Source organism: Saccopteryx leptura, chromosome 3 (genome assembly GCF_036850995.1).
Source record: "Saccopteryx leptura isolate mSacLep1 chromosome 3, mSacLep1_pri_phased_curated, whole genome shotgun sequence".
Lineage (NCBI taxonomy): Eukaryota > Metazoa > Chordata > Mammalia > Chiroptera > Emballonuridae > Saccopteryx > Saccopteryx leptura.
In genome coordinates this window covers 123,236,172-123,262,911 of record NC_089505.1, presented here as the reverse complement: position 1 = coordinate 123,262,911, position 26,740 = coordinate 123,236,172, and the positions used below count along the sequence as shown (strand labels likewise).

General features: G+C 42.0%; 1 protein-coding gene across 1 annotated transcript in view; it reads left to right on the top strand.

The window, feature by feature from the left end:
• AGBL4 (AGBL carboxypeptidase 4) overlaps positions 1-26,740 on the top strand; it is a 1,215,313-nt gene that overhangs the window by 893,568 nt on the left and 295,005 nt on the right. The gene's annotated exons all lie outside the window — the stretch shown is intronic.

The window sequence follows — 26,740 nt, the reverse complement described above, 5'->3', positions numbered from 1 at the left end:
ACCTTGGTGAGGATCAAAATACTTACAGCCTGCCGACATCCTGCAGGCTTTGCACTTTAGTGACTGGACTGTGGGGAGCTGAGACCCTGGGAGCGGGGCTAGTGTCGCAGAGCGGGCGTCTGGCAGGGTTAGTGGACTCTAAAAGTGGCTAATTACCGATAAACATGGAGGTGTGTCAGTAGTGTAGTAATAGTAACCAATACGCCTGTCCCAGGGCACCCTGCCTTCCAAGAAGCCCATTACACGGTATCTCAGCGCCGGCTGGCTCGCTTCCAAGGACACTGAGAAATTGCCTCTGTGGGCTCTGTCCTGGCTCAGAGGCCAGTTATCTGGTCTCTGTAACTGATAGGTGAGGCAGTGGCTGGAAATGTACGTTGGACCTACCCAGTTCAGGAGACCTTACTGTATTTCCACCATATAGAGCTTTTGAGCTCGGGATTTTAGAAGAACAAAGATGAATTAGATTGAATAATGTTTAATCTATCCCACAGAATGAGCTATGTTTAACATATATATATATGATTACGTTTTAAAGAAGTTCCAAATCATAAGCTAATATAAGTCGAGTGGCTAAGTGTGTAACCAGCAGTTTCTCCCCACTAAGGTGCTGGTGAGGGACTGCCTTGCCCTGTCCTGTTTGCTTGCTGTGCTTTGTGACAGTGTCCTGTTCTACTTCCCATGTGCCGACTCACGTCGACTGCTCCCACACCCCAGTCCTCCATGGTCACACCCTGACATGATGCCAAAGTATGGTCCTTGATCTGTCTGCAGTTGCTTTAGAAGGAAACTTTCAGGCTCTGTTAACTGCATTTCTTTTGTGCGAGCCCTGTCTGTTCCTAATGCTAGTGCACAAATTCAAGCAAAAGTCGTTATGGCTCTCCCTGCACTACTTTGGGTGGCTGTGGAATTACAAATCGCCAACTGCTACCAGAATTTAGAATATTTTCTCTGCTATAATTTTTCTACCTTTAGATAAGCAAAGAATACGTGTGTCATGGCACACTGGTATACTATGAGTACACTACATTGTGTGATACTGGGAAGTATACATCTGTGAGATACTGCTCCGCTCAGCTCTCAGGGACACAATGGGACCTGAGGCAGCTGGAGCCCCCAAGGTGGCAGCCTTTCCTCCAGTGTGCCAGACCAGTGTTATCTGTGTGTGCCGTGACATAGACAGGTTAGGGAGCACCGTTAGTCCTTGTGTTATCTGGACAACTCTATTCCATGTGAAAAGCACCTTCCTCTATTATTAGCTGTCTCTTACTTTTAAAGTCATCCCCATTCTCCACCTCACCGGAAGCTGCAGCAGCTAGAGGTGGGCTTCCTGCCTCTCTGGGCTGCCCGTGGGAGTCCTGCACACTCCCCGGACCATCCTCAACACACAGCTGCAGCCTGCTGCGGCCATTCCTCATAGACTAAGGGTCTTCGGAACTGCTGGTTGGGAATTTGGAAGACTTATCTGTGCTAACTTCTTTAAACTCATATTTTCTTTATTGTGAATAAGTTGATAGATAGATAGATAGATAGATAGATAGATAGATAGATAGATAGATAGAGATAGATAGAGATATAGAAATATACACACATTCACACACACACACATACAGAAAAGATTAGAGATATAATGAACAGTAATTCAGTGTCCCCTCCTCTAACATCTTGACTTTATCATATCAACAATGTGCCATTTACACCAGTCTCCTATTTTAAAAGTATTTTACATTTGATTGAGACTTTTCTATACTAATACCTGATCCCATGTATAATATAGGTAACCACTATGAGTTCAATTTTTCTTCATACTTATGTAATCCAAATATATAATAGGTTTTGTTTTACAAATTCCTATAAATGGTATCACACTATAAAAGTTACTCTGTGAATAATTCCCTGCTCATTATTATATTGTAGAGATTCATTCATACAGATACATGTAGTTCTGGTTCATTCCTTTTAACTGCTATATAGTATTCTACAAATGATTAGATAACCATTTATTATTTTATTGATCATAATTTAGGGTATTTCCAGGTATTTTGCAATGGCAAGCAATGCTGCTCAGAGCATTTTGTACATCTCCTCTGGTGCATAATTTTGAGAATTTCTCGATGGCATATAGCTAGGAAAGGAATAACTGATTATATGCATATTCAAATTTACTACATAATGGCCAATTGTTTTTCTAAAGTAGTTAAACAAGTTTATACTTTCAACCACAAAGTATAGTTTCCATTTCCCAGACTCTCAAGCATGGAATTGTCAGACTAATAAAGTTTAACTAGTCATCACAATAACTGTGAAATGGTATCCCATTGCTTTGATACTATGTATTTCCCTCAGCACTGGTGGGATTGAGTATCTGTTCATAAGTTTATTGGCCATGTTGGTTTATTCTTCTGTGAATTGCCTTTTCATATCTTTTTATGATTTTATGGGGTTTCTATTTTTATTTATTTGTAGTTCCTTATTATTCTGAATATCAATACTTTGTCACTTATATGAGTTGCAAATATCCTCTCCCAGATTGTGGCTTATGTTTTTTGTTTTGTTTTGTTAATGTGACTGAAGGTATCGATCTCTTGTTTTGTGAGCTTGCTTTTATGACTTATGCAAGAAACCCTTCCCTACCTGGATACATATTCTCTTCTATTTATTTCTAAGAATTTTCAAGTTTTGTGTCACACTTAGGTTTTTATCTTATTTGGGACTGATCTTTGCATTATTTATTATTTTTGTTATATTTGTCTATAACTTAGGTATTTAATTATTTTTTAATTTATGTATGGATAAACCATTGTCCCAGCACTGTACAAAAACTAGTCCATCCTTTCTCTCATTTATTAGCAATCACACATCTGCCATATATCACCTGGCCTGTGGTGTGCAGTGGATAAATTGTCGACCTGAAACACTGAGGTTGCCAGTTCAAAACCTCGGGCTTGCCTGGTCAAGGCACATATGGGAGTTGATGCTTCCTGCTCCTGCCCCCTTCTCTCTCTCTCTCTCTCTCTCTCTCTCTCTCTCTTTCCTTTCTCTAAAATGAGTAAATTTTTTAAAAAGTCTAAAAAAGTAAAAGAGATATATGCACATGCCATGTATCAGTTTTCCTATGCACGCTTCTGTTTCTGAGCTCTCTGAATGCTCCACCACTCTTGCTCTGCATTGACTCCACATTGTCTGTCATATTTATATAAATCTTAGTTTTAATATTGTCTTTATACTTAGTAGGGAGATACCCCTGACCTTTTATGGTTATCTTTGAAAGCACAGCTAGCTTCTTAAAAAAAAAAAAAAAAGATAACTCTTATATTGTGACAGGTGAATTTAATCTATTTATGTTCATTATAATTACTGATATATTTGGGCATATTTCTACCACCATACCTGTGCTTTCTTTTTTTTCATTAATTTTCTTTACTTTTTTTATCCTTCATTTTCTCTTTGGATTATGTTTTATATATGTACTACCTGCCTTTTTATTTTTTTAAGCCCCATTTGAATGCTACAGATTTTATTCCTAACCTTACCGGCTTATCCTTTGGATATATACTTGCCTATATACTTTCTTACAAAGTCCACAGTTACCAAAATTTCTATCATTCTTTCAGCTGCAAAAGAGCATTAGTGGGCTTTAAGTACCTGTTGAACACTGCCCTGTAAATACCTAATTATTAATGTTTAGACTTTTAAGTTAAACTTTTGCAGAAAATAAAAACAATGTATTGCTGTTGTTAGCTAATTGACTTTTCTCACACTGTTTATAAAATTTTATAGGTTAGCTATTTTTTCATATCCTAAGATTATCTTATGTTAACGTTACTCCAGTGAATCCTTTAATACCTAATTTAGTGGGAGTCTCTGGGAGCCCTTTTAATCTGTGTGTGTCCTTTTTGGACTCCACTCTGGAATGATAGTTTGGATACTTTGAAGCTTTTCCTTTGTATTTTGAGGTTTTTTTCCCTATGGTTTTCTGACATTATAATTGCTGTTAAGACCTGACCAGGTGGTGGCGCAGTGGATAGAGCATCGGGCTGGGATGCAGAGGACCCAGGTTTGAGATCCTGAGGTTGCTAGCTTGAGCGCGGGCTCATCTGGTTTGAGCAAAGCTCACCAGCTTGGACCCAAGGTCGCTGGCTCCAGCAAGGGGTTACTCGGTCTACTGAAGGCCCACGGTCAAGGCACATATGAGAAAGCAATCAATGAACAGCTAAGGTGTCGCAACGAAAAACTAATGCTTGATGCTTCTCATCTCTCTCCATTCCTGTCTGTCTGTCCCTATTTCTCCTCTCTCTCTCTCTGACTCTGTAAAAAAAATCAAAAAACAAAAAAACAAATTGCTGTTAAGGAGTCTGCCGTCATTTAATTGTTTTTGGTAACATCTTTCTTGGGTAGGTCTCAAGACTTTAAAAAATCTTAATGTTCTGCTTTTTTTACTTTGATGTATCTAGGTATGCATTTATTTCTATTTACCTTGCTTCCTACTGTGAGTATACTTTCCACCTGAGAATCTGTCTGTATTTCTGAGAAAGCATTACTAAATTATCTTTTCAAATATTGCTTTATCCCCATTCCTTTGATTCTCTTCTTTAACAATATTTATTAGATGACTATTGGATTCTCTCAAGTGGCTTGGTTCTTCACTGATTCTTTGTCATTTTTGTTGTTTTATCTTACTGCACTGAGTCTGACTTCCCCACAAGTAACCTGCATTCATAAATTCACTTTTTGACCATGTTTAATCTAAATTTTTCTTATCTTTTTTAGTATTTTAGTGACTATATGTTTTTAATTTCCAAAAGATATCTAATTTTGTTTATATCTTCTTGTTTTATTTCTGCCTATTCTTTTATAATTTTTTTATTTTGTTTTAATGTCTTCATTGTTTCTTTGAACATCCTCAATATGCTCATTTAAAAATCTTTGTTCTATAAAATAAGTTTCAGCTGAAGCGCATTCAGGTTACAATTATTGATTTGTTAATGTCACATTAGTATTCTATTTCTTTATGCCTTTTGAAATTTTAATTTGTAAAGATCACATTGAGGAGGAAGTTTTTTGTTTATATCTCTCCCCATCCCTGACCTGCTAAACTCCCGCTCTGCTCACACCTGCCTGTGTAGTGGTTTTGGAAGTTGCCTCAACCCACATCTTGAGCATAGAGCTTAGCACTGCTCTGGTTCCTACAGTTGTGTCTCTCATCTCTCCAAGCCTATCATGCACAGGAGCTGTCTCCCAGAAAGTTCTTCAACATCCTTTTGTATTTTATTTTCTAGGTTCCTTTCATGACAGGGAAACCACACCCTAGGTCTTTGCTCTATGCACACTTTTTTCTCTGATCCTCATCTCCTTTAGAGCACTTTTAGTTTCTATATTTCATCGGATAATATGGGAGAAAGCAAGCTTTCAGCTGCTACTGCCTGATCCCACATCCAGGTCTGAGCAAGCACCTGGCCTCAGGGTTGTTTATCCTTTTGCATTTCTGTACATTTCAGCTCCTTGGAGATATCTCTCTCACATGGAGCCCAACTACATGTATTAATATTATCTTTTATACACATGTATTATTCAATATTACTATTTGATGTAAATGAATAGGCTTATTGAAACATGAACCTATATAGTTATTTGATCCAGAAGGCCAACTATAGTTTCTTCCTTATGTTTTAAAATTTTATTCTCCCATAACCCAGTCAAGGAAGGGAGGCAATATGGGGAAGTGTTATTTCCTATCCAAGTAAAACCCCAACCACCAGACTGAGAAGAGAAATTCTTATTTTCTGTACACCCATATACAAATATATGTTATTTTAAAAATAAAGTTAGAGTGCTACTATAGAAACCGTTTTATTGAAATCTACTGTGAACATTTTTCAGTGTAATTAAATATTCTCTAAGAGTGAATTTTATGTAGCTGAAAAGCATTCTGTTATATTTTAATCCTCTGTTATATAGTACATTATCCCTAATTATTTAATTATAAATAACACCACAAGGAACATTTCTATATAAAAGTCACATGAGCATCTCTAATTATTTGTTTGGGAAAATCCCTGGAATGAGAATTGCTGACAAAATGCGCACAGGTCAGCAGGCTGAGTTACCCTGAAGGGGCCATGACATCAAAATCACCGGGACTTCAAACACAAGGGTTTCTTCTCAGTGCGGGAGCGCATCCCGGTGGATCGGCGTCGGCGCTGCTCCACATCACTTCACTGTGCACCGGGCTGGCTGAAGAGTTTCTGTTGGAAACACTGCTGGGTGTCTGAGTTTGGGTTTCCTGAGGAGCAGACCTTGCGAAGATTTAGTGCAAGTAGCTTCTTTGGGAGGTGATCCCAGAGTCCTGGGCAGGAGTGGGGAAGTCATACAGGAAAGGGAAGAAAGCCAAGAAAGATTTACCAAGCGATCCACCGCTGACAGCAGCAGGACGTAAACCGGGGAACTCCGGGAAGTACGTGTCACAGTTATCCCTCCGAGGGGCACAGGAGTGGGATTGGCAGTGGGTGTGTTACTTCCCTGACACCTCCAGTCTGCTCAGTGTGTGGACATAACAGATCCCAGTGGCCAGAGGACGTGCTGCGGAGAGAGATGCAGGCGTCAGCGATGGGAGGTTATTACACGTGCACAGAAGTAACAAGCGCAGGAGGGTCTGTGAGGCTGGGGAAAGGACCAGCAGCACCTGCCACGCGGCTCGTCGTGGCAGAGGGTAATGGCAGGCAGAGTGAGCCGTGCTCCTGCCCTTAAAAAAAAAATTTTAAAGGCATCATTTCTCCCCAGATTTCCTTGGTCAAATCAAGTGATATGACTACTCTTAAATTAAAAAAGTTAGAGATGTAGAATCTTCCCACAGGGAAGGGCACTGCAGTGAAGAGAACTAGAATATTTGGCAATAATTATTATATCTTATTGCACTTCTAGAAGTATTTTTAGGTTTCTGTCATGAAGTTAAAAGTGCTGGTCATGAGGAGTGTGTGTTTTGGGGGGGGGGTGGATAAAGAGGAATAAATATACAATGATGGAAAAAGAATTTTTTAAAAATCCCAAAATACTAATTTGAAAGAATATATGCACCCCTGTGTTCATTACAGTGTGAGTTATAGTAGCCAAGAGTTAGAAGCAGTCCAAGTGCCATCAGTGAGTGTATAAGAAATCTGTGTTATGCTAAGTGAAACAAGACAGTCAGGAAAAGTTAAGAACTCTATGATTGCACTCCTATATGGGATATAAAACTGAGACTCATAGAAATAGACAAAAGTGAGGTGATTACAACAGAGAGGGGGATGGGGGTAGTGGGGGTGTAGGTGGCCAAATATACGGTGACAGAAGAAGTTTGACTTTGGGTAATAGGTACACAATACAAGGTATAGACGCACGCCATGGGGATGTACACCTGAAACCTGTGCGATCCTATAGTCCAGGGTCGGGAACCTTTTTGGCTGAGAGAGCCATGAACGCCACATATTTTAAAATGTAATTCTGTGAGAGCCATATAATGACCCGTGTATGTAAACGCATTATCCAATAAAAATTTGGTGTTGTCCAAGAGGACAGCTGTGATTGGCTCCAGCCACCCGCAACCATGAACATGAGTGGTAGGAAATTGAATGGATTGTAATACATGAGAATGTTTTATATTTTTAACGTTATTATTTTTTTATTAAAGATTTGTCTGCGAGCCAGATGCAGCCATCAAAAGAGCCACATCTGGCTCGCAAGCCATAGGTTCCTGACCCCTGCTATAGACCAGTGAATATCATGCCATTAAGTGTAATTTCCAAATAAAAAAAGAAGGAACATTAAAAAAACAAATAAAAATTTAAAGTAACAGCTTTATTGAAATATAATTCACATGTTATAAAATTTATCCTTTAAAGTGCACCATTGAAGGCCCTGGGCTGGTTAGCTCAATTGAGCAGCATCCTGATAAGCCAAGGTTGTGGGTTTAAGCCCCAGTCAGGGCACATACAGGAATCAACCAATGAATGCATAAATGGGTGGAACAACAAATTGATGTCTCTCTCTCTCCCCCACCCCCTTCTCTCTCTAAAATCAATTAAGTAAATATTTTAAAAATATAAAGGAATAAAAATAAAGTGCACCATTTAATAGTTTTCAGTATAGTTAGTGTTGTGAAACCATCATCACTAATTTCAGAACATTATCATCACCAGAAAAATAGATTCTATACCCACTCCTACTCCCCGTTACTCCCCGTTTCTGCCTTTCCCGGTGTCCTGACAATTACTAATCTTCTATCTCCATGGATTTACCTCTTCTAGACATTCCGTATAAGTGGGATTGTACAATATGTGGTCTTTCATGACTCAACTTTTATTTAGCATAATGTTTTCAAGATTCATCCATATTATATATAGCATGTATCAGTACTTCATTCCTTTTTATTCCTGAATAATATTCCATTGTATGGTTATATCATAGTCCATGTATTCATTCATCTATTAGACATTTAGGGTTGTTTTCATTTGGGGGCTATTATGAATAATGCTGCTATGGACATTTGTATACAAGTTTCTGTGTGAACATATGTTTTGAATTCTCTTGGCTATAAACCTAAGAATGGAATTGTTGGTTTGCATGGTAAACATTAAGATAAACATTTTGAGAAACTGCCAAATTGTGTTCCAGCATAGCTGCACCGTTTTACATTCTCGTCAGCAATGTAGGATACTTCCAGCTTCCCCACGCCCTCTTTGACACCTGCTATTATCTGTCTTTTGATGCTGGTCATCCTAGTGTATATAAAGTAGTATCTCATTGTGGTTTTTATTTGCATTTCCCTCATGACTAATGATGTTAAAAATCTTTTCATGTGCCTATTGGCTGTGTGTATGTCTTATTTAGAGAAATATTTAGTCAGATTATTATTGCCCACCTTTAATTAGGTTATATTTATCTCTTTATTGTTTAATTTTAAAAGTTTTAAAATACATAATATAGGTGCAATGTCTTTCATCAGATATATGATTTGCAAATATTTTTTCCTGTGCTGTGTGTTGTCTTTTCACTTACTTGATGCCCTTCGAAGCAAAAAACAATTTTGATGTTGATAAGGTTTACTATATCTATTTTTTCCTTTTGTTGCTTGTACTTTTGGTGTCATAGCTAAGAAAACACTGCCTAACCCAAGGTCACAAAGATGTGCTCTTATGAGTTCATTTTTATATGACATTAGATAGAAGTCCAAATTACCTCTTTTGAGCATAGCTGTCCGGTTTTTTTCAGCACCATTTGTTGAAAAGACTGTTCTTTTTCCATCAAATTATCTTGGCACACTTGTCAAATGGCCGTAGCTTTTTGATGGTACAAATGGAAAGGACAACGTTTAGGAAGTATCTAATACTGACACTCAGTGCTGAAGAGGTGTGTAGTGCTTTACATACATTTTTCACATAATTCTTGCTGCTATTCCTTAATACGGGTGTCACTTTCCTGCTTTGCAGATGAGAAGTAAAGGCGCTGCATGATTAGGTGAATTGCCCACGTGACACTGTTAATAACTGATGGGGTCAGGATTTAATTCTAGATCTGTCTGATTCCGAATCCTTTGTCTTTCCCACTGCTACATATAAATATGACTTTATCTGTGATACTGGCCCGTGGAGTCCTCTTTCTCAGACAGCGTTCACGCTGACTCGCTTTGCTGGGGGTACAGAAAGTCTGGGAAGTCCAGGATAGCACAGTCGCTAGGACTTTCTACCAATGAGGCTATGTCCTGAAGAGACCCCTTAATATTCTAGGATATCACAGAAACCTCCAAAAAAAAATCACAGGTAGGTTTTTCTTGTTGAAAACATCCACAAGTTTTCTTAGCACTGCTGAAACAGTAATTATGTTAAATGGTGGTAGAGTGAGACTGCTGGCCATTGCATGACCATTTTAGGCTTTGTCTCCAATTAAAGTCCCTCAAGATGTAAAGTTAGCCCCTTTGGAGACAAAAAAGACCAAGAGAGGCCAAACTAGCCATTATTACCTATTTCATGGTCATTTTTAGAGCCAACCGACCTGTGGAGACAGTACAAAGGGTCAGGACCAGGAGTGGAGCCACATCAAAGGACTCCTGGCCTCACAGCTGGAGAGTCAGCAGCGCAGTGGATGTGCAGAGAGAATAATGTTCAGAAAACGCACACGTATCATGAAAACAACTTTAAGGAGATCTTTAGAGAAGCAAAATAAATTACTCCTAATCCCACAGCCTTAGCACAATACAAAACCTAATTCTATTTATACATTTTCCTTTTCAGCTCTTGTCTATATGCAGAAACATATTTACATAATTGCAATCACAGTAAGTTTTTATATACATCTTTTTTCACTTAACATTATTTCATAAACAATCTTCATGTTGCTATGTAGTTTACATATGTACCATCTTTTTATAATAACTTTATTTGAAAAATTGCACATACCCATGGTGCAAGTTTTGAAAAACAGAGAGAAGTTATAAAGATGAAAATATCAGTGATCTCCCAGAGGCAATCACTGTTTAATATTTTAACACATTTACTTCTTTGCCTTTTTATGCATGTATAATTTTATTTTACATAGTTTACATCATTCAGATATAAAATTTTATTCTGATTTTTCACTTAATATTATGACGGAAATATTTTCCCGTGCCAATAATGTTGGATATTTAATTTGATTCTAGTTTCTCAGCCTTATGAATAATTTATCAATCTTTGTGTATACTTTTTTGTCTACATTTTAGGTTATTGTCTTAAAATAGATTACTAGGGGTGTACTGACTAGGTCCATGAGCATTTTATGAGCATTTTAAAGGCATATTTATTTTTAAAAGCTTTAGTATCTTCCACCTTTTATGGGTAGCCTGGTTTATAAAAATATACATCCTACTGTTGTGCATATGTGTCATTCCAGATGTTTTTCTCCTATAAATAAGTCTACCATAAAATTATTTGTAAAAAAAAATAGTTTTTTTTACTTCATTTGCATAATTATTTTATTTATTTTTTAAATTTTATTTAGAATATTAACTTTAACCAGATGACATGTACACAGGTTTCAGGTAAACATTTCTATAGCATTTGAACTGTTGACTATGTTGTATACCCATTGCCCAAAGTCAAATCCTTTTCCATCACCTTATATTTGTCCCTTTTTACAACCATTCCCCCACCCCCTCTTTCGTCCCCCTCCCCCTGGTAACCACTTCACTTTTATCTATGTTTTTATACTCAATATTTTTAGAGTAGAATTATTGGGGCAAAGAGCATTAATATTTTTAAAGACTTATTGATTCTTGTTACCAACTCATTTTCCAGAAAGATTGTATCCATTTACATTCTCATCTCCATCCCCCAACTTGTACCTCATGTCGACAATGAAACACAACAGCATGCCCAAGTGCCCATCAGTAGACAAGTGGATAAAAAAGCTGTGGTACATTTACACAATGGAATACTACTCAGCCTCAAAAAAATAAGAAAACCTTACCCTTTGCAACAGCATGGATGGACTTGGAGAGCATTATGCTAAGTGAAATAAGCCAGTCAGAGAGAAACAAGTACCATATGATTTCACTTATAGGTAGAATCTAAAGAACAAAATACACTAACAAACAAAATAGAAACACTTATAGAAATAGAACAGACTGACGCTGTCAGAGGGGAGGGGGTATGGGGGACTGGGTGAAAAAGGTGAAGGGATTAAACAAAGAAACTCTCACAGACAGACAACAGCATGGTGATCATCAGAGGAAAAGGGGGTGGGGGGGTAGAAGAGGGTCGAGGGGGGATAAATGGTGATGGAAGGAGACTTGGCTTGGGGTGGTGAACACACAATACAATGTACAGATGGTATAAAATTTTGTCCCTGAGACCTAATAAATTCAATTTTAAAAAAATAAAAAATATATAGCTTAAGGTGTTTTTCAGGAAATTCATTAAATCTACGTAAACCAACCGTAGCATCTGAGAAACAAATAAAGGGAGGGAGAAACATGTTTGCTCTCAAGGCACCCAAGAGACAGTTCGAGTAGTGTGTTTCTAGGAGGCTTTTCCTGGGACATCTGTATCGGACGCCTTATCCCAGAACTCGGGTGAAGAGGTCAAGGGGGAAGGGTCAAGGGTCCCATTTTGGAACATCCATACAGGTGGGCTGATCTCTGGGAAGGGGAATTTAGAGGTGTGGCACCCAAAAGCTTCATAGCTGAGCAGCATGAGAGAGGCCAGGTCGGGAAGGAGTTAGGAGAATTCTGGCCATCAGACAGAATCCAGGCCCCAAGCCTAGAGGAACTGGAATTCAAACCATGGAAGGTAAAAATATGTGATTAAAGGAGTCTTTAATCACAACCTAAATTAGCTTAAGCAAAAATAGGTAATTCATTGATGCATGTAAATAGGAAATCCAGAAATAAATCTGCCTTTCTGTGCATCTTGATGTAGGAGCTGGGGATCCTGTCTGTTTTTCTCCTCTTAACTCAACTTGCTCAGTGTCAACTCCATTCCCAGACCCACACGTGCCCTTCACATGGCAGAATTTACATCCTCCCAAATTCTAGGCAGTATAAAAAAAATGAGACTCTCATACAGAAGTCCCAGCAGAATCTCTATTGCTTCTTATTCTGTAATTGGGTCATTATGACCTTATCTTTGAACAGGGAAATCTGTGCTGGTTGGCTGAGAGGTAAGTTATAAACATCATACAGGAAATTGGAGGATAAATTGGGTCTGGCAATACCTGAAAATAGCTGAAAATCAAATGAATTTTTGCAATGACTATCTCTGTGGTAAAGCAAAACCAGCTATGTGAATTATAAGGTCTGAGAACAGAGCAAACATCGTTGGTTATGCAGCAGCGCTTCTCTCCTAAAGGCTAGACGCAGCAGGGGCTCCACAGTGAGGCTCTGGGCAGTGACAGGACTCACTGGCAGGTGGGGGCTTGGACCCAAGGAGGGCCTTCCAGGTTAGGGCTAGAGCCACATCAGTGGCCAAGGATATTGAGGGCAGGTCTGTTCAGATTTTCTATTTCTTCCTAAGTTCATTCTTAGTAGGTTGTATGTTTCCAGAAGTTTATCTATTTCTTCTAGATTATGTAATTCGTTATATCTAATTTGTTCATGGTAAGTGTAAGGTATTTTTCCCCGCCGAGAAGGAAGGAAGGGGCCGAAGCCACGAAGTGTGGAATAGTAAAAGGCTTTGTTGAGTACAGAGCGCGCATCCCGCCCGGCGAGGTTCCCTCACCCCGAGGAAAGATGGAGGCCAGGGAGGTCCCAAGTGGTGACCCGTGTGGCAGATATTTAAAGGGTCCTTAGAGTGGTCGAGCTAATATAACGTGGTGAAATCTCACTGGCTGGCAGACGGTTGCTTTTTTCCAAGGGTTCCTGGGAAGTTTCTTTTGGCGTGCTTGGTTGTGGGCGGTCCTAGCCAAAGTTCACAGGTCTGACTTTTCCCCATTATCTACCGACCTTACATTCTGACCTTTTGTGTTAAATAGAAAAGGGGCGCCGTTTATTCATCTGGCTACTTCCTGCTGATTAGGGGTGTCATGGGGAGGGGGAGATCAGAAGGTGCTGGCTTTGAGGGGTGTCAGGAGGAACATCTGTGTGGCCGTGAGTTGAGAAACTTCACGGATGCGGTCCTGTAAGGATTTAAAAAAAAGAGGAGTAATAAGGGGATTTGCAGAGTTCAGCCTTTTGGTGAGCTGGAGATGGGTGGAGTCCAGTGGTTCCGACTGCCAGTGGTCCTGTATGGAGGCAAGCTTGAGGCAAAACTGCATGTCAGGAGTGGTGTAAAAAGGGAAAAAGAAGGGGCCTCATCCATTTCCATAACCGAGACCTATGAGGGACTTAGAGATCCAGAGTGTGATGGCAAAACAGAGAAGGTAGCCCCTGTGTCCACAAGAAATGAGATAGACTTACCCACTAGTTGCAGCATACCCTGGGTTCTCCAAGTCCAGGCTGTGTCCTAGGAGTTTGAGCAATGTGCCCACCTGGCTGGATTGGCCTCCCATTTGGGTGGCTTGTCCTCCACGTAGAGGCACTGAGGAAAAACCTGTTGCCCAAAGGGGCAATTGCTCCACCAGAGACGGGGATGCTTGCAGTCAGGGCAGGGCTCAGTGGGCAGCTGCGGGAAGGGGCCCTGCCAGGACCAGTGGTCCTGCTTGCCACACTTAAAGCAAGTGGCTGTTGGGGATTTTCTTTGCAGCCCAGACTTGGGCCAGGCACTTCCTGTGCCTTGCCTCTGTTGTTCTACTGGCCTCAGGGCTGTCACAAGAGCCTGGGTTTGGAGTGTTACCTTCTGCTGCATGCAAGCCTGGTGAACAGCCTTGGCCTGTTTCTACTAGTTGAGACCATTAAAAACTTTAAATGTTATGTTCACAGGTCCTGGATAGGGGTTTGCGGGTTGAGAATAAGAGGAAGGGGGCTTGTGGGGAGCCCAGCACCCAGATCCGGCCAGAAACGCTAGAGCCAAAGGCAGGACAGGGCCAGAACTTCCTGCAAGAAAATTGGGGTTGGATGTCCTGCAAACCAGTGTAAGAGCCAATGCCAGGCTGAGAATGGCCTGATGGAGGAGGGGTTTAAGAACACAGTGGAGAAGGGAGGGGCCCCTGGCCAGCAGGAGAGGAGAAATACAGAATGGTAGTGGTGAATAAGAAACAGGATTTTGCAAAGGGACGGGGCTTTTGGAGTGAAGAGGTCTGCAGAGGAACGAGAGAAGTCCCGAGAGAGAGAGGTGACCCTGGGGGTCAGGCAGGAGGGAAAGAGAGTTGGGAGTCCACAGAGAAGGAAAGATCAGGAATGGAGGTTTTAGGTGAGGTTTCTCTGGCCAGAAAATGGGCCTGTGTGGTGGAACAGGCAGCACAGAGATTAAGGACGGGCACGTGAATAATTAGAAGCTGTGTATGTAAGAGATCTCCAATCAGTTCCCAGCTTTTTTGGCAATAGTTAAATTGGTGAGGGTGTTAAAACTGAAAGTCCCTTCAGGAGGCTAATTCAGTGGGTTCTGTGGCCTGGCCACAGCGGAGAAGAAGAACAGTTTCTTCTTTTTTAGGGAGGGAGATTCTTGTGCCCCCACGGCCACCCTCAGTCCTCAGAGTGGTCAGATTTGAGTATCAGAGTCCCAAAACTCAAGCTCTGGCCACAGATGGAAAAGGTAAAGTGGATGTGCTCAGGACATCTCCACAAGCACATGCACTCAGAATGGAAAGACTTCCTTGACATAGCTACAGTTTCGGACAGGGAGTCTTGGAGGAAAGAACTGAGAGGAAGGCTGGAGGCAGGGGACTTACAGCACTGTGCGCCGAAGTGGGTGGAAGGTTGAAGATCCTGGTTCTTTCTCAGAGGGGATGGGAAGAGGAGCAGTCCTTGCAGACGTCAAACTCCTCCCGGGTTTTTGGCACCAAAATGTAAGGTATTTTTCCCCGCCGAGAAGGAAGGAAGGGGCCGGAGCCATGAAGTGTGGAATAGTAAAAGGCTTTATTGAGTACAGAGCACACATCCCACCCGATGAGGTTCCCTCGCCCCGAGGAAAGATGGAGGCCAAGGAGGTCGCAAGTGGTGACCCGCGTGGGAGATATTTAAAGGGTCCCTAGGGTGGTCGAGCTAATATGATGTGGTGAAATCTCACTGGCTGGCAGACGGTCGCTTTTTTCCAAAGGGTTCTTGGGAAGTTTCTTTTGGCATGCTTGGTTGTGGGCGGTCCTAGCCAAAGTTCGCGGGTCTGACTTTTCCCCATTATCCACCGACCTTACAGTAAGAGGTATCTTAATCTGCTCCAAATGAACACAGAAAAGCAAGCATATGCTCTGTCCACTTTTGATTTATTTATAGACTATTTATTTACGTATTGTGTATGTGTGCAGCAGCAGGGTATAAGTGGAAGGGCAAGGAATTTGTAGTACATACATACATTGTGTGTTCAACTCTCACCTCTTCTACTTAGAGTTTGACCTTGGAAAAGTCTATAAGCTTTTCTGTGCCTTACTTGCCTTTTACTATTTGCAATATCAGAATGGTAATAAGACTTTTTAGAATTTTGTGAAGATTAAATATGGTATGTGTAAAGTTGTTAGCATAGTAAAGTGCACGACCCATAGAAGATGTTAAATAGTTATTATTGTGATTGCATTGCTTCATGACAAATTAGCCCAAATCTTTGCAGTTTCAAGCAACAATAATGTTTGCTCTCTCACAGTGTGTGTGGGCCAGAAATCTAGTAGCAGCTTAGCTGGATGGTTTTTAGCTCAGGCTATCTTGTGAGTAGCAGTTAAAATGTCAGCCAAGTCTATGGTTATCTAAAGGCTTGAGGGGATTGTAAGATCACGTTTCAAGATGACTTACTAACATGGATGGCAAGTTGGGTGCTGGCTTTTGACAGGAGGCCTCAGTTCCTCACCACAAAGATTTTTCTACAGGGCTGCTTGAGTGTTCTCACAACATGGCAGCTGATTTCCTTCACAGTGACTAATCCAAGTGAGAGCAATGTCTTCTGCGATACAGCTTAAGAAGTCATACCCTATCCTCCTATAATATCCTGTTAGCTGCACAGATCAGTCTATTTAGTGTGGGAAGAGAATATACATGGACATGAAGACCAGAAAGTGAGAACCATTTAGGGGCCATCTTGGAGGCTGACTATCAAAATGCTAATTGTGATGATTATGATTATCAATACAGACAGTCCCTGATTTATGATGGTTCAATTCAGGAGTTTTTGACTTAACAATGGTGGAAAAGTGATATGCACTTAGTAGAAACTGTACTTGAAATTTTACTCTCTTCCTGGGTTAGCAATACATGGTAGTTTACTCTTTCATAATGTTGGGCAAAGGCAGTGAGCCCCAGCTCCCATCAGGCATGCAATCATGAGGGTGAACAATTGATACTCTATAGTGTACCATGTTGCCAGCATTTTTTGGATATTGTGTTCTGAACATGTATAAGGCAGGCTTAGCTAAGCTATGATATTTGGTAGGTTAGATGTATTAACTGTATTTCAACTTAGGACATTTTCAGTTTATGATAAGTTTGTCGGGATTTAACTTCGATCTAAGTTGAGAAACATCTGTACTATGTCTTTGGTTCCTTTTAGACACATTTACCTTTTCTAATTTATTCAAGGCAAGGATTCTACCCTTACTCCTTGTAAGGATATACAAGTAACAGCTTTGCTTTTCGAGACTGGCAGGGTTTTCTGAGATAAGTACTGAGAATCGTCTAGCTTCTGTTTCTTCCATAAATAAAGAGCTGCATTTGTCCATCTATATCTTTCTCTCCTAACACAGATCTAACTATGAAGACTTTTGCCTTGGTTAGGAATGTGAAAAGTATTTTTGGCTCACTGGACTAAGAAATATAAGAACTCTCATTTAGCAAAAGAAGGTTGTGAGCCCCAATATCCAGTTTGCAGTTTATATCATAGCCTTTTGCATTCTTGGTAAATGGGTGTTTGGCAGCCACTGAGTGGAGGCAAGGTATGTACTTGACTTTTCTAGGTACTAAGGACACGTCAGCATGTAAGAGCGGGCAGTGCACATCTTTCATATACTGGTCTAAAATGTCATCAATGAGAGAGATGTGGATGGGTGTGAGAAATGTGGAAATTTTAACAGGATTTACTGACCTGCCATTATCAGTGCTTACTCACACTACTGGGACAGAAAAATAAAGTATCTCTATAACAAAAAAGGAAAGAGACAAAGAGAAGGAAGAGGAAGAGGAAGAGGAGAAGGAGAAAATGAACAAAAGAAAAGAAGGAGGAAATGGAGGAGAAAGAAGAGAAGGAGGAGGAAAAGGAGAAGAAGAAGGAGGAGAAGATGAAGATGAAGAAGGAGAAAAAGAAGAAAAGAAAAAGAAAGAAATTTTAGGCAGCATGCCTCAGATATTTTGAGATCAGCTAGACCAGAGGTCTAATCTCAGTTCTACCATTTACTCTTTATATCATTTGGGGCAAAATAAAACTTCTCACAGCATTAGCTCTCTCATCTCTAAAACAGGGTTAATATTATTGACCTCATAGGGTTGTTATATTAGATGAGAAAATGTATCTGGCACACATCAGAAACTTGAAAATGCTCATGTTGTTATGAGAAGTCTTTCTTTGAGGATGGTCACCACAGGAATCTGTTATTTTTTCTCACTAACCTAGCCCCAGCTATGACAGGCCAATAGGGTAGGCATTTGGTACCTGCAGTGCAATTGCCTTCCCTCCACATGATGGCCGAATCATTTTCTTATAAGCCTGTTACACTTCTTCACAAAAACTGCAGAAATAAGTGGAGTCAGCCCAGCTCACTTGAGTTCCATTCTGAGATGCATGGATGGATGGATGGATGGATGGATGCATGATGGATGGATGGATGGATTGATGGATGGATGCATGATGGATGGATGGATGGATGGATGGATGGATGGATGGATGTCCTTCAGGAGGTTTCCTTTTGCTAAGGATTATACAGAAGACTAGCTTGTTAGCAAAGAGTTTTTAATTGCAACAATAAAGAGAATTGATGGTTTTCAGCTGCCTTAGGGAAGCAAAACTTGCCTATGCCATACCAAATGTCATTAAATGAGTTTATGAGGTGGGCTCATTTCCAGCCGCAGACAGTGCTCTGACAAGCATCTTACATCGATTTGCTACTCTATCTCAGAGACCAGGACCTGAGGACCAGCTTCCTCCTGTGCTCCTGCCTCTGCCCATGTTTTGTTCCCCCGGTCATCAACAGAGGCTGTCTCAGGAACATGCTCGAGTTGTTTCCACTGAGTCCTCCCCCTGATTCTCTCTCAGCTTTTCTACTCCAAATTCCATGATCCTTCTTTTCTTCCTCCCTGAAGGTTCAGAGGAGGGTAACCTAACCACCTTCTCATGGCTGGAGAGATGACAACAGGAACAATAATGACCACCACTACAGCTGGCTGTGCTCCACTGCATTACAATGTCAAGATGATTTTGCAATAAATGCTTTGTTTCAACAACACAGCAATCCCATGAAGTGGTATCTTTAGCTAAGAGAAGTGAAAAGATTTACCTACTAGGTTCACAAAAGCTTATAGTTGGAAAAGTCAGAGCTTGAACCCAAGTTTGCTAATTAATATCCAATGAACTTTTGACTCTTCAGCTGCCTTCCCAGTCACAGGTACAAATTCATCCAGAGTTTGCAGAGACATTAAAAGAAAAACTGAATGAGCAAAGAGCCCATTTACCACAGAGACAGATGTTAGGATGGGCTTGAGACAAAGGCAGGATGCAGAAAATTAGACAGTTCAGAACAAAAGCAGACACTAATCCCCACCCGTTAATTTACTAACTTAACACTTTTCTCAATCTACTGTTCCTACCCTTCCGTGACCATGAAACCTGAATGTTGCTGGGATCTGGCAGGCTGCAGAGGCTAAGTGACCTCAGTTGAAGGCACAGCCACTGGAGGGCCTGGGGCCTAGGACCAAGCAGGTCTTCACTGCCTCCTGTGCGTAGACATCCAACAGTATGGTTTCCCGAGGGATCTCCTATCTGTTCTGAAAGTGTGGTCCCTGGACTGCTTGTAACAAAACCACCCCGGGTTTTGTTTGTTGTGTGGGGCTGGCTAGTGCACGGAACTTCAGACAGCGGCCTGCCAGCAGGGGGTTCTAACTGTGAGCGGGGCTGTGGTGCCAAAGGACAAATGTCAAAAAGTGTTTAAAGAATCATGCAGTGACTGAGCCAGAGAAGAGCCCAGTATGACCATCAGTGCAAAATGCTGGGGCCCAGTGAAGGTAAGGAGTGGCAGGCAAGGAGAGGTAGCCAGAGCAGTGTTCCCCGAAGTGCCGTCCACGGAACGGTGCCAGTGTGCTCACTGTTTGTCCACAGCATCTGGAAACTGGGATGTCAACCTGCCATTGCTGCCGTATCCAAGTTTATGAGCAGCGGACTTTCCGAAATATCAGCTCATGACAGATTAGAAATAGCACTGGTGTAGGTGAGTTCAGGAAACCTCAGTCCATATGCACCTGCAGGTTCTCATGCACACATCACATCTGTTTGTATAGCGGTCTAGGTTCGTCAGAAATGACAAAGACCAGTTTTTAATCTCAAGACCCGGCACATAGTCAAGGCCTAGAGATTATTTAAAAATGAACTTGAGGCCCTGGCTGGTTGGCTCAGTGGTAGAGCATTGGCCTGGCGTGCAGAAGTCCCGGGTTCGATTCCCGGCCAGGGCACACAGGAGAAGCACCCATCTGCTTCTCCACTCCTCCCCCTCTCCTTCCTCTCTGTCTCTCTCTTCTCCTCCGGCAGCCGAGGCTCCATTGGAGCAAAGATGGCCCTGGGCGCTGGGGATGGCTCCTTGGCCTCTGCCCCAGGCGCTAGAGTGGCTCTGGTCGCAACAGAGCGACGCCCCGGAGGGGCAGAGCATCACCCCCTGGTGGGCAGAGCTTCGCCCCTGGTGGGCGTGCCGGGTGGATCCCGGTTGGGCGCATGCGGGAGTCTGTCTGACTGTCTCTCCCCGTTTCCAACTTCAGAAAAATACAAAAAAAATAAATAAATAAAATAAAATAAAAATGAACTTGAGAAGAAAGCCATTGTGCTCTTAGCTGTCAACCTGAGTAAGTCTTGCGAAGGGCAACCTGTCCCACCAGCCTCATGGGCGTGGTACTCCTCTTGCCTGCTTCATTACCCTCCCATCAACATCTGGCCGCTTGGACCTTGGCAGATGCTGGGCTTCCCCTCCCAGCCTACCTGGAGCCTAAGTGGTGTTTAGTAATTTAAACAACCCCATGCAGGGTCGTTGAATAGCAATCTCCATTTCTTCTGGATAAGAAGAAGAAAGAAACAAACGGTGCCCCCCTCGTCCTTGTACTTGCTCATTAGGATTCTGGCTTACAGTGGCATGCCTGGCCGCCCTAATTGGATCTGTGCGCACACAGGTCTGCGCGGCTCCATTGAGTGCTGACATTTCTAACTAACTGACCTTTTCAGGACCACTGGTACTCCCATAATGAGTGTGCGGCAGCATTGTGTGGACACAATGCGGCAGACTTCACAGTGCCCGAAGAATGCAGGGCTGAAAACTATTCAGAATTCCCAATCTCGAGTTAGCAAAATGAGAAAATTGGGTCCCAACATTCATCAGCGTGTTATTGTGCAGGTATCGATTTCAATGCCCTTTCATTTCTTTCAGGGAAAAAAAATGTTATATTATAGAGGTCTAAATTAACTTTTGTTCTGTTATTTTTCCACTGTACCTATAAAAAGGTCAACTGCATTCATAAGGCTGAGATAGATTTGCTGGATATAAGCATGGAGATAGCAATCAACCTTCAAATAACCTTTAAGGAGATGTCGGGTCTTCCGTGAACAATAATTGATGTACTCATTAAGGCCGTGAAATTCTTCAGGACTCACCTAAAGGAGAACAGTTACAGGGCCAGTGGCAAAAAAAAATGTCATTTAGAACAATAAGATAATGACTCAGATATGTGAAATCGTGGTCCATTTAGTGCCACAGGGACAAGGAAGGGGACTTCAAAGGGAAGCTAACGAGATGGTAAAGAGAGCAACGTTTCACGAGGCCCAGCAGGGACACCATCGGCCAGGTCGAGATGGGAGATGGGAGAGAACCTGTTTTCTGAGTGCCCCCTGGGGCCACAGTGGAAAATTAGAATCCTTTTCTTCATATAAATGCCAATGGGGCACAATGGATCTATCAGTGCCGCTTTCTCTCCTCTGAACAAGAGGATGTGGAACGGTGGCAGCCACAAGTGGCTGCTCTGCGGACAAGACAGCGCCCGCAGTGAGTGGGCGTGTGGCCCAGCCGCCAGTGTCCCTCTGGGAATTATATGCTTTTCCATTAATGGAATCCTGGAATCAGGCCACCATAGGACGATATTCAACAAGCGTTTATGAGTGTAGATATGTGCCAGGTTCTGTGCTTGGTACTGAAAGGAATCTAAAAGATAATCTAACTTCATTCCTATTGAATTTAATTTGAATTCAGGTTAGCAAATTTTTCTTTTTCTTTTTTTTTTTTTCTTTCTTTTCTTTTTTTTTAAGTGAGAGTAGGCAAGATAGTGAGACAGACTCCTACATGTGCCCCAACAGGGATCCACCCGGCAACCCCAGTCCGGGGGTACTCAAATCAACCAAGCTATTTTCAGTGCCTGAGGTGGATGTGCTCGCACCAACCCAGCTATCCTTAGCACCTGGGGCTGGAGCTCGAACCAAATCGAGCCGCTGGCTACAGGAAGGGAAGGGACGAGGGAGGGAAGCAGGAGAGGAAGCGGGGAGAAGCAGAAGGTCACCTCTCCCATATGCCCTGACTGGGGATCGAACCCAGACATCCGTGTGGCAGGCCAGTGCTCTATCCACTGACATTTATTTTGCATCAAGAACTGGGTATAAAGAGGCAAGTAGGACACAGTCTCTATCCCTAAACAGGCATCTGTAGTCCAGCGCTCCCTGCACTTACTTTGAAGAGGAGAGATGGAATTTATATGGAGGGTCTCCCTCACACATACCTGACAGCGCTAGGTACTCTATATTTTATAATTATTTCAGAATCCTCATTATCATTCTGTGATTGGAAAGATTATCCCATTTTGGAAAGAAGCAGCTAAAGTTTAGACAGGTTGTGCAATTTATTCAGAATCATCCAGGTTGAAAGTGGCTGATCATTCTGACTCCAAAGTCTGGGCTCTTTTGCTTCCTTTCTTTGTGGAACAGCCTCTCTGAGCTGGATTTCATCCTCTTCGAGTAGTGAGTACTGGAGGAGTTTTTGGTTGGGTAAGTCTTTTTACTGGGTAGCCTGCACGTGCAGAAGCATAATTACATCTTGTAAGGAGAGAAGGACCATAATCAATGTGCTGATTAAAGCTGGGTAAACCTTTAGGACTACTAGAATAAAATGGAGTACAGGGGGTCTTCAGGTTACAACATGGTTCCATTCCTATGATAGTGACGTAACCTGAATTTTGGTGTAAGTCGAAACGCACCCTAGCCTAAGTCACTTACCTATCCTAACACAGTTGTAAAATCATAATCTAGAACATAAAAGCACAGAAAAAAATAAAAGGATATAAATATACTGTACTGTACACTGTACTATAATAACAGAAAAAATGACAAGAAATGAGTGTAAAAAACATTCCTTACCTTTATTCCTGTGGTTGGCTTGCACTGGAAAGGGCATTGCAAGGTAGGAGAGAGTGACCTATTGGGAGGAGGACGCTGGAGAGGCAGGAGAACCTGCAGAAGGTGCTGGAGATACTGGGTCAGGTGAATCAGGATTGCCTAAGGAACATGCAGGAGACACTGGAGATGATTCTACCTGCGCTACAGGTGTTTCATCTCGAGAAGCAGCTGATGTAGAGGGTACAGGATCTGTTGCAGACCTCTTTTCACATCTCAATTTTTTAAAGTTTTTATGTGAGTGAGTGTCATAAACCTGAAACATCATATGTCAAGACTGTCATAACCCAAGGCTCCCTGTATGTTATTTAGTTCAGGAGTAAAAAGAACATGATACACGGACCACCAGTCCCTTATCTCATGTGCCTATGATATTACTAAATCATGAAACTCTCTTCTGCTCAGCCTAGATTCAATTTCAAAACCCCTCTACACAATACTTTAGCCAGCCACTGTTCAAACACTGATGTCTAATGTGAGAAGAAACCTACTTTCCACACCTGTACTAGGCTAACTGTTTCATTTTACATATAAATAACTGGGCCTAAACAGGAGAAAGGACTAACCTAAGGTCATGAAGTGACTGAGTGACAGTTAAAGACATTATAGACCTTAGCGCTTATAAGAAGGGTGTCTAAGGCCTGAAGCCTAAGACAGTGTCACAGCCAGTGTGGAGGTCGGCAGGAAGCACTCTCTTCGTCTGGTCTATACCTGCTCCTCGTGACCTGCCACTCACCATTCACAAGATCTACACATTTCCTGAGGACTTAACATAAGCCAGCATTGGGGAGACTCAAAATAACTCAGGTGTTGAAGGCCCCTTTTTTAAAAGTACCAATTATTATGTTCTTTTACTCACTGTGGAGGGGGCTGGGGGTGTGGAAGAGTGGGAGGCAATCAAAAGTTTAGTCTAAATAATGTGTTCGGACCCTGAGGTCCTCTCTGTTATCTCCCAGGTTGTGGGTCTCACACTGCTGATAATCATAGGAGTTTATATCCTTGAAACCAGTGCCCCCGAGGAGATGGGGCAGATCAGGCCTGTGGCCTCCTGGGCCTCCTGCTACATAGGCTCCCGCTGTCCCGGGAGCAGTAGATGATGGGACGGAAACAGTGATAACAGTCACTAGCAACATCGACTGAGTACCTACTACCTGCCAGGCACTGTTCCAAGTACTCTCCATGTATGAACTCACTTCATCTTTACAAAAACCTTCATAAGTAAATACCATAATTTGGTATCAGTTGGATCTTAAAGGGTACACAAGAATTCACAACACGGGTGAGAGCAGGGGCACAGGTGGCGATGGGAGGGCACCTTAAACCAAGGGAACAGCATGGACAGAGGCGCACTGAAAACGGCTGGAACAATAGGTGCCTGTCTCTCTGTCCTTCCTGATAGAGGACATGTAACTCCAAACATGAGGCGTCATCAGTTAGTGCACGGGTTTAAAGCAGAAGGGAGTGATCACTGGGAAGAAAGCAGGAGGTTTAAAAAGTGTCTATTGATTCAAACCACAAAGAAGTCCTTGTGGAGTGGGCTGGGGTGGAAGTGGGTAGCAGACTGCTGTGGGGTCAGGAGTCAGTGGAAATTGAAAGAGAGACTGCAACTGTAGATGATACTCCAGGAAAGCTTGGCTGGGAAGGAAGGAAAGAGGAAGTTCAGCACTGAGGGAGCGCCTCTTTCTTTCTTCAACTGGAGAGGGATTTGGACATGTTGATGAGCGTGGGGTAGGACTTGGAGGCAGTGGAGGAGGGGAGGTAGAAGGCCCTGCAGGGAGAGGGCGTGAGAGCAGAGAGACGGAAGTAGGTGGGAGCCAGAGGGCAGGGGACACCAAGGATGGCTGGACAGCCTGGCAAAGGTCAGTGTGGCTGGTGTGTGGGGCAGGGGGAGAAGAATGAGCTCTCCAGATTTGGTATAATACGACCTTCCTCCCAGGACTGCGTGGGGACTAAATGCACCAGGACAGCAAAGGGTACATGGCTTATAATAACTACAACATTCAATATATGCCATCCCAAAACGGGGATCAGGGAGAGGCAGAAGAGAATGCTGAGTCACAGTTAACCTATTGGTCTGCTCAGTATAATAAGAGAGAAAAGTGCTCAGCATAGAGTTTCTGCTCTGCTGTTAACTCATTAGGACTCAAGGCAAGTCATGTTATCACTCATTCTCAGTTTCTTATCTGTAAAATGAGAAGTTCATACTAGATCAGTTCGGAAGCTGTTTCTGATTAGAATGTCTCACGATGCTATGCTTCTATGAAATTCAGAATTGGAATTTTCTGCTTGTCTGTGTGTGTATGTGTGTGTGCATGTGAAATAAATTTTTATTATGGACATTGAAAATGGAATATTATATAATTTTACATGTCACAGGATATTATTCTGTTTTTGATAGTTTCAGCTGTTTAAAAATATGAAAACTCTTTTAGCCCATGGGCCATATAGAAACAGGCAGCAACCAGACAGCTTTGGCTTGTGGGCTATAGTTTACCTAATATTATGGGTCACAAAAGGCTGGTCGTACCATCACTTAAAGTTGTTTTTTTTATTAGAATCAAAGGATGTATTCAAAGGTCATTTGAATTTAATTTCAAAACCTCTATTTAAACAAGACATTTTATATTAAAATACCACTCTTAGAATTTTGTGTATCTCATAAGCAAAATACCGCCTCAAGAAAATTTTGGGAATCATAAAATTTTTAGAACTCACCCATAGTTTTACAACCTAAGCTCAATCACTATTATACCAATGTAAGGTAGTTTTATTACACGTAAAACTTTCTGTTTCCAAGGTGTCACTTCCCTGGGCAACGTTCGAGTTTTGTGTGTTTTTTACCATCTTAGCCATGTCTCAGTACACCATTCAGTGGTGTTAAGAATACTCACACTGTTGTGCAGCAGATCCCCAGAACTTTTTCATCTTGCAAACCGGAAATTCTGTCACCAGTTCACAGCTACTCCCCTTTTCCACTTCCCCCCTATCCCCCGGCCCCTGGTAATCACCATTCTACCCACTGTTTCTATGCCCACTTCAGATACCTCATATAAGTAGAATCATATCATGTTTGTCTTTTGGAAACTGGCTTATTTCACTTAGCATAAAGTCCTCCAGGTTCATCCGTGTTGTGGCACACGTCAGGATTTCCTTCCTTATGAGGCTGAATCGTATTTCATCGTACGGGTGCACCATATTTCGTTTACCCATTTGTCTGTCAGTGGACGTTGAGTTTCCACCTCCTGGCTATTGTGAATAATGCTGCAGTGAACATGAACGTGCAAACACCTCCTCAAGACCCCGCTTTCAGTTCTTTTGGATTCATGCCCGGAAGTGGGATTGCAGGATCATGTGGTAGTTCTATTTTTAATTTTTGAGGAACCACCATTCCACTTTGTTTTATGGTTCTGTTTCCTTCCCTCTAAAAGCTCTGGCAGAATCCCATCCTGCCTTCTCATCTCTGTCTTATGACCTTTGACAAATCGGATTTATGGCTGCTCACAGCTTTCCTTAGAGGGTCAGTAATCCATGGGAGGACTTTCATACCCGCAGCAGATCTGGGCCAGCATAATAATAAGAAACCTGAATGAAAGTCCTGA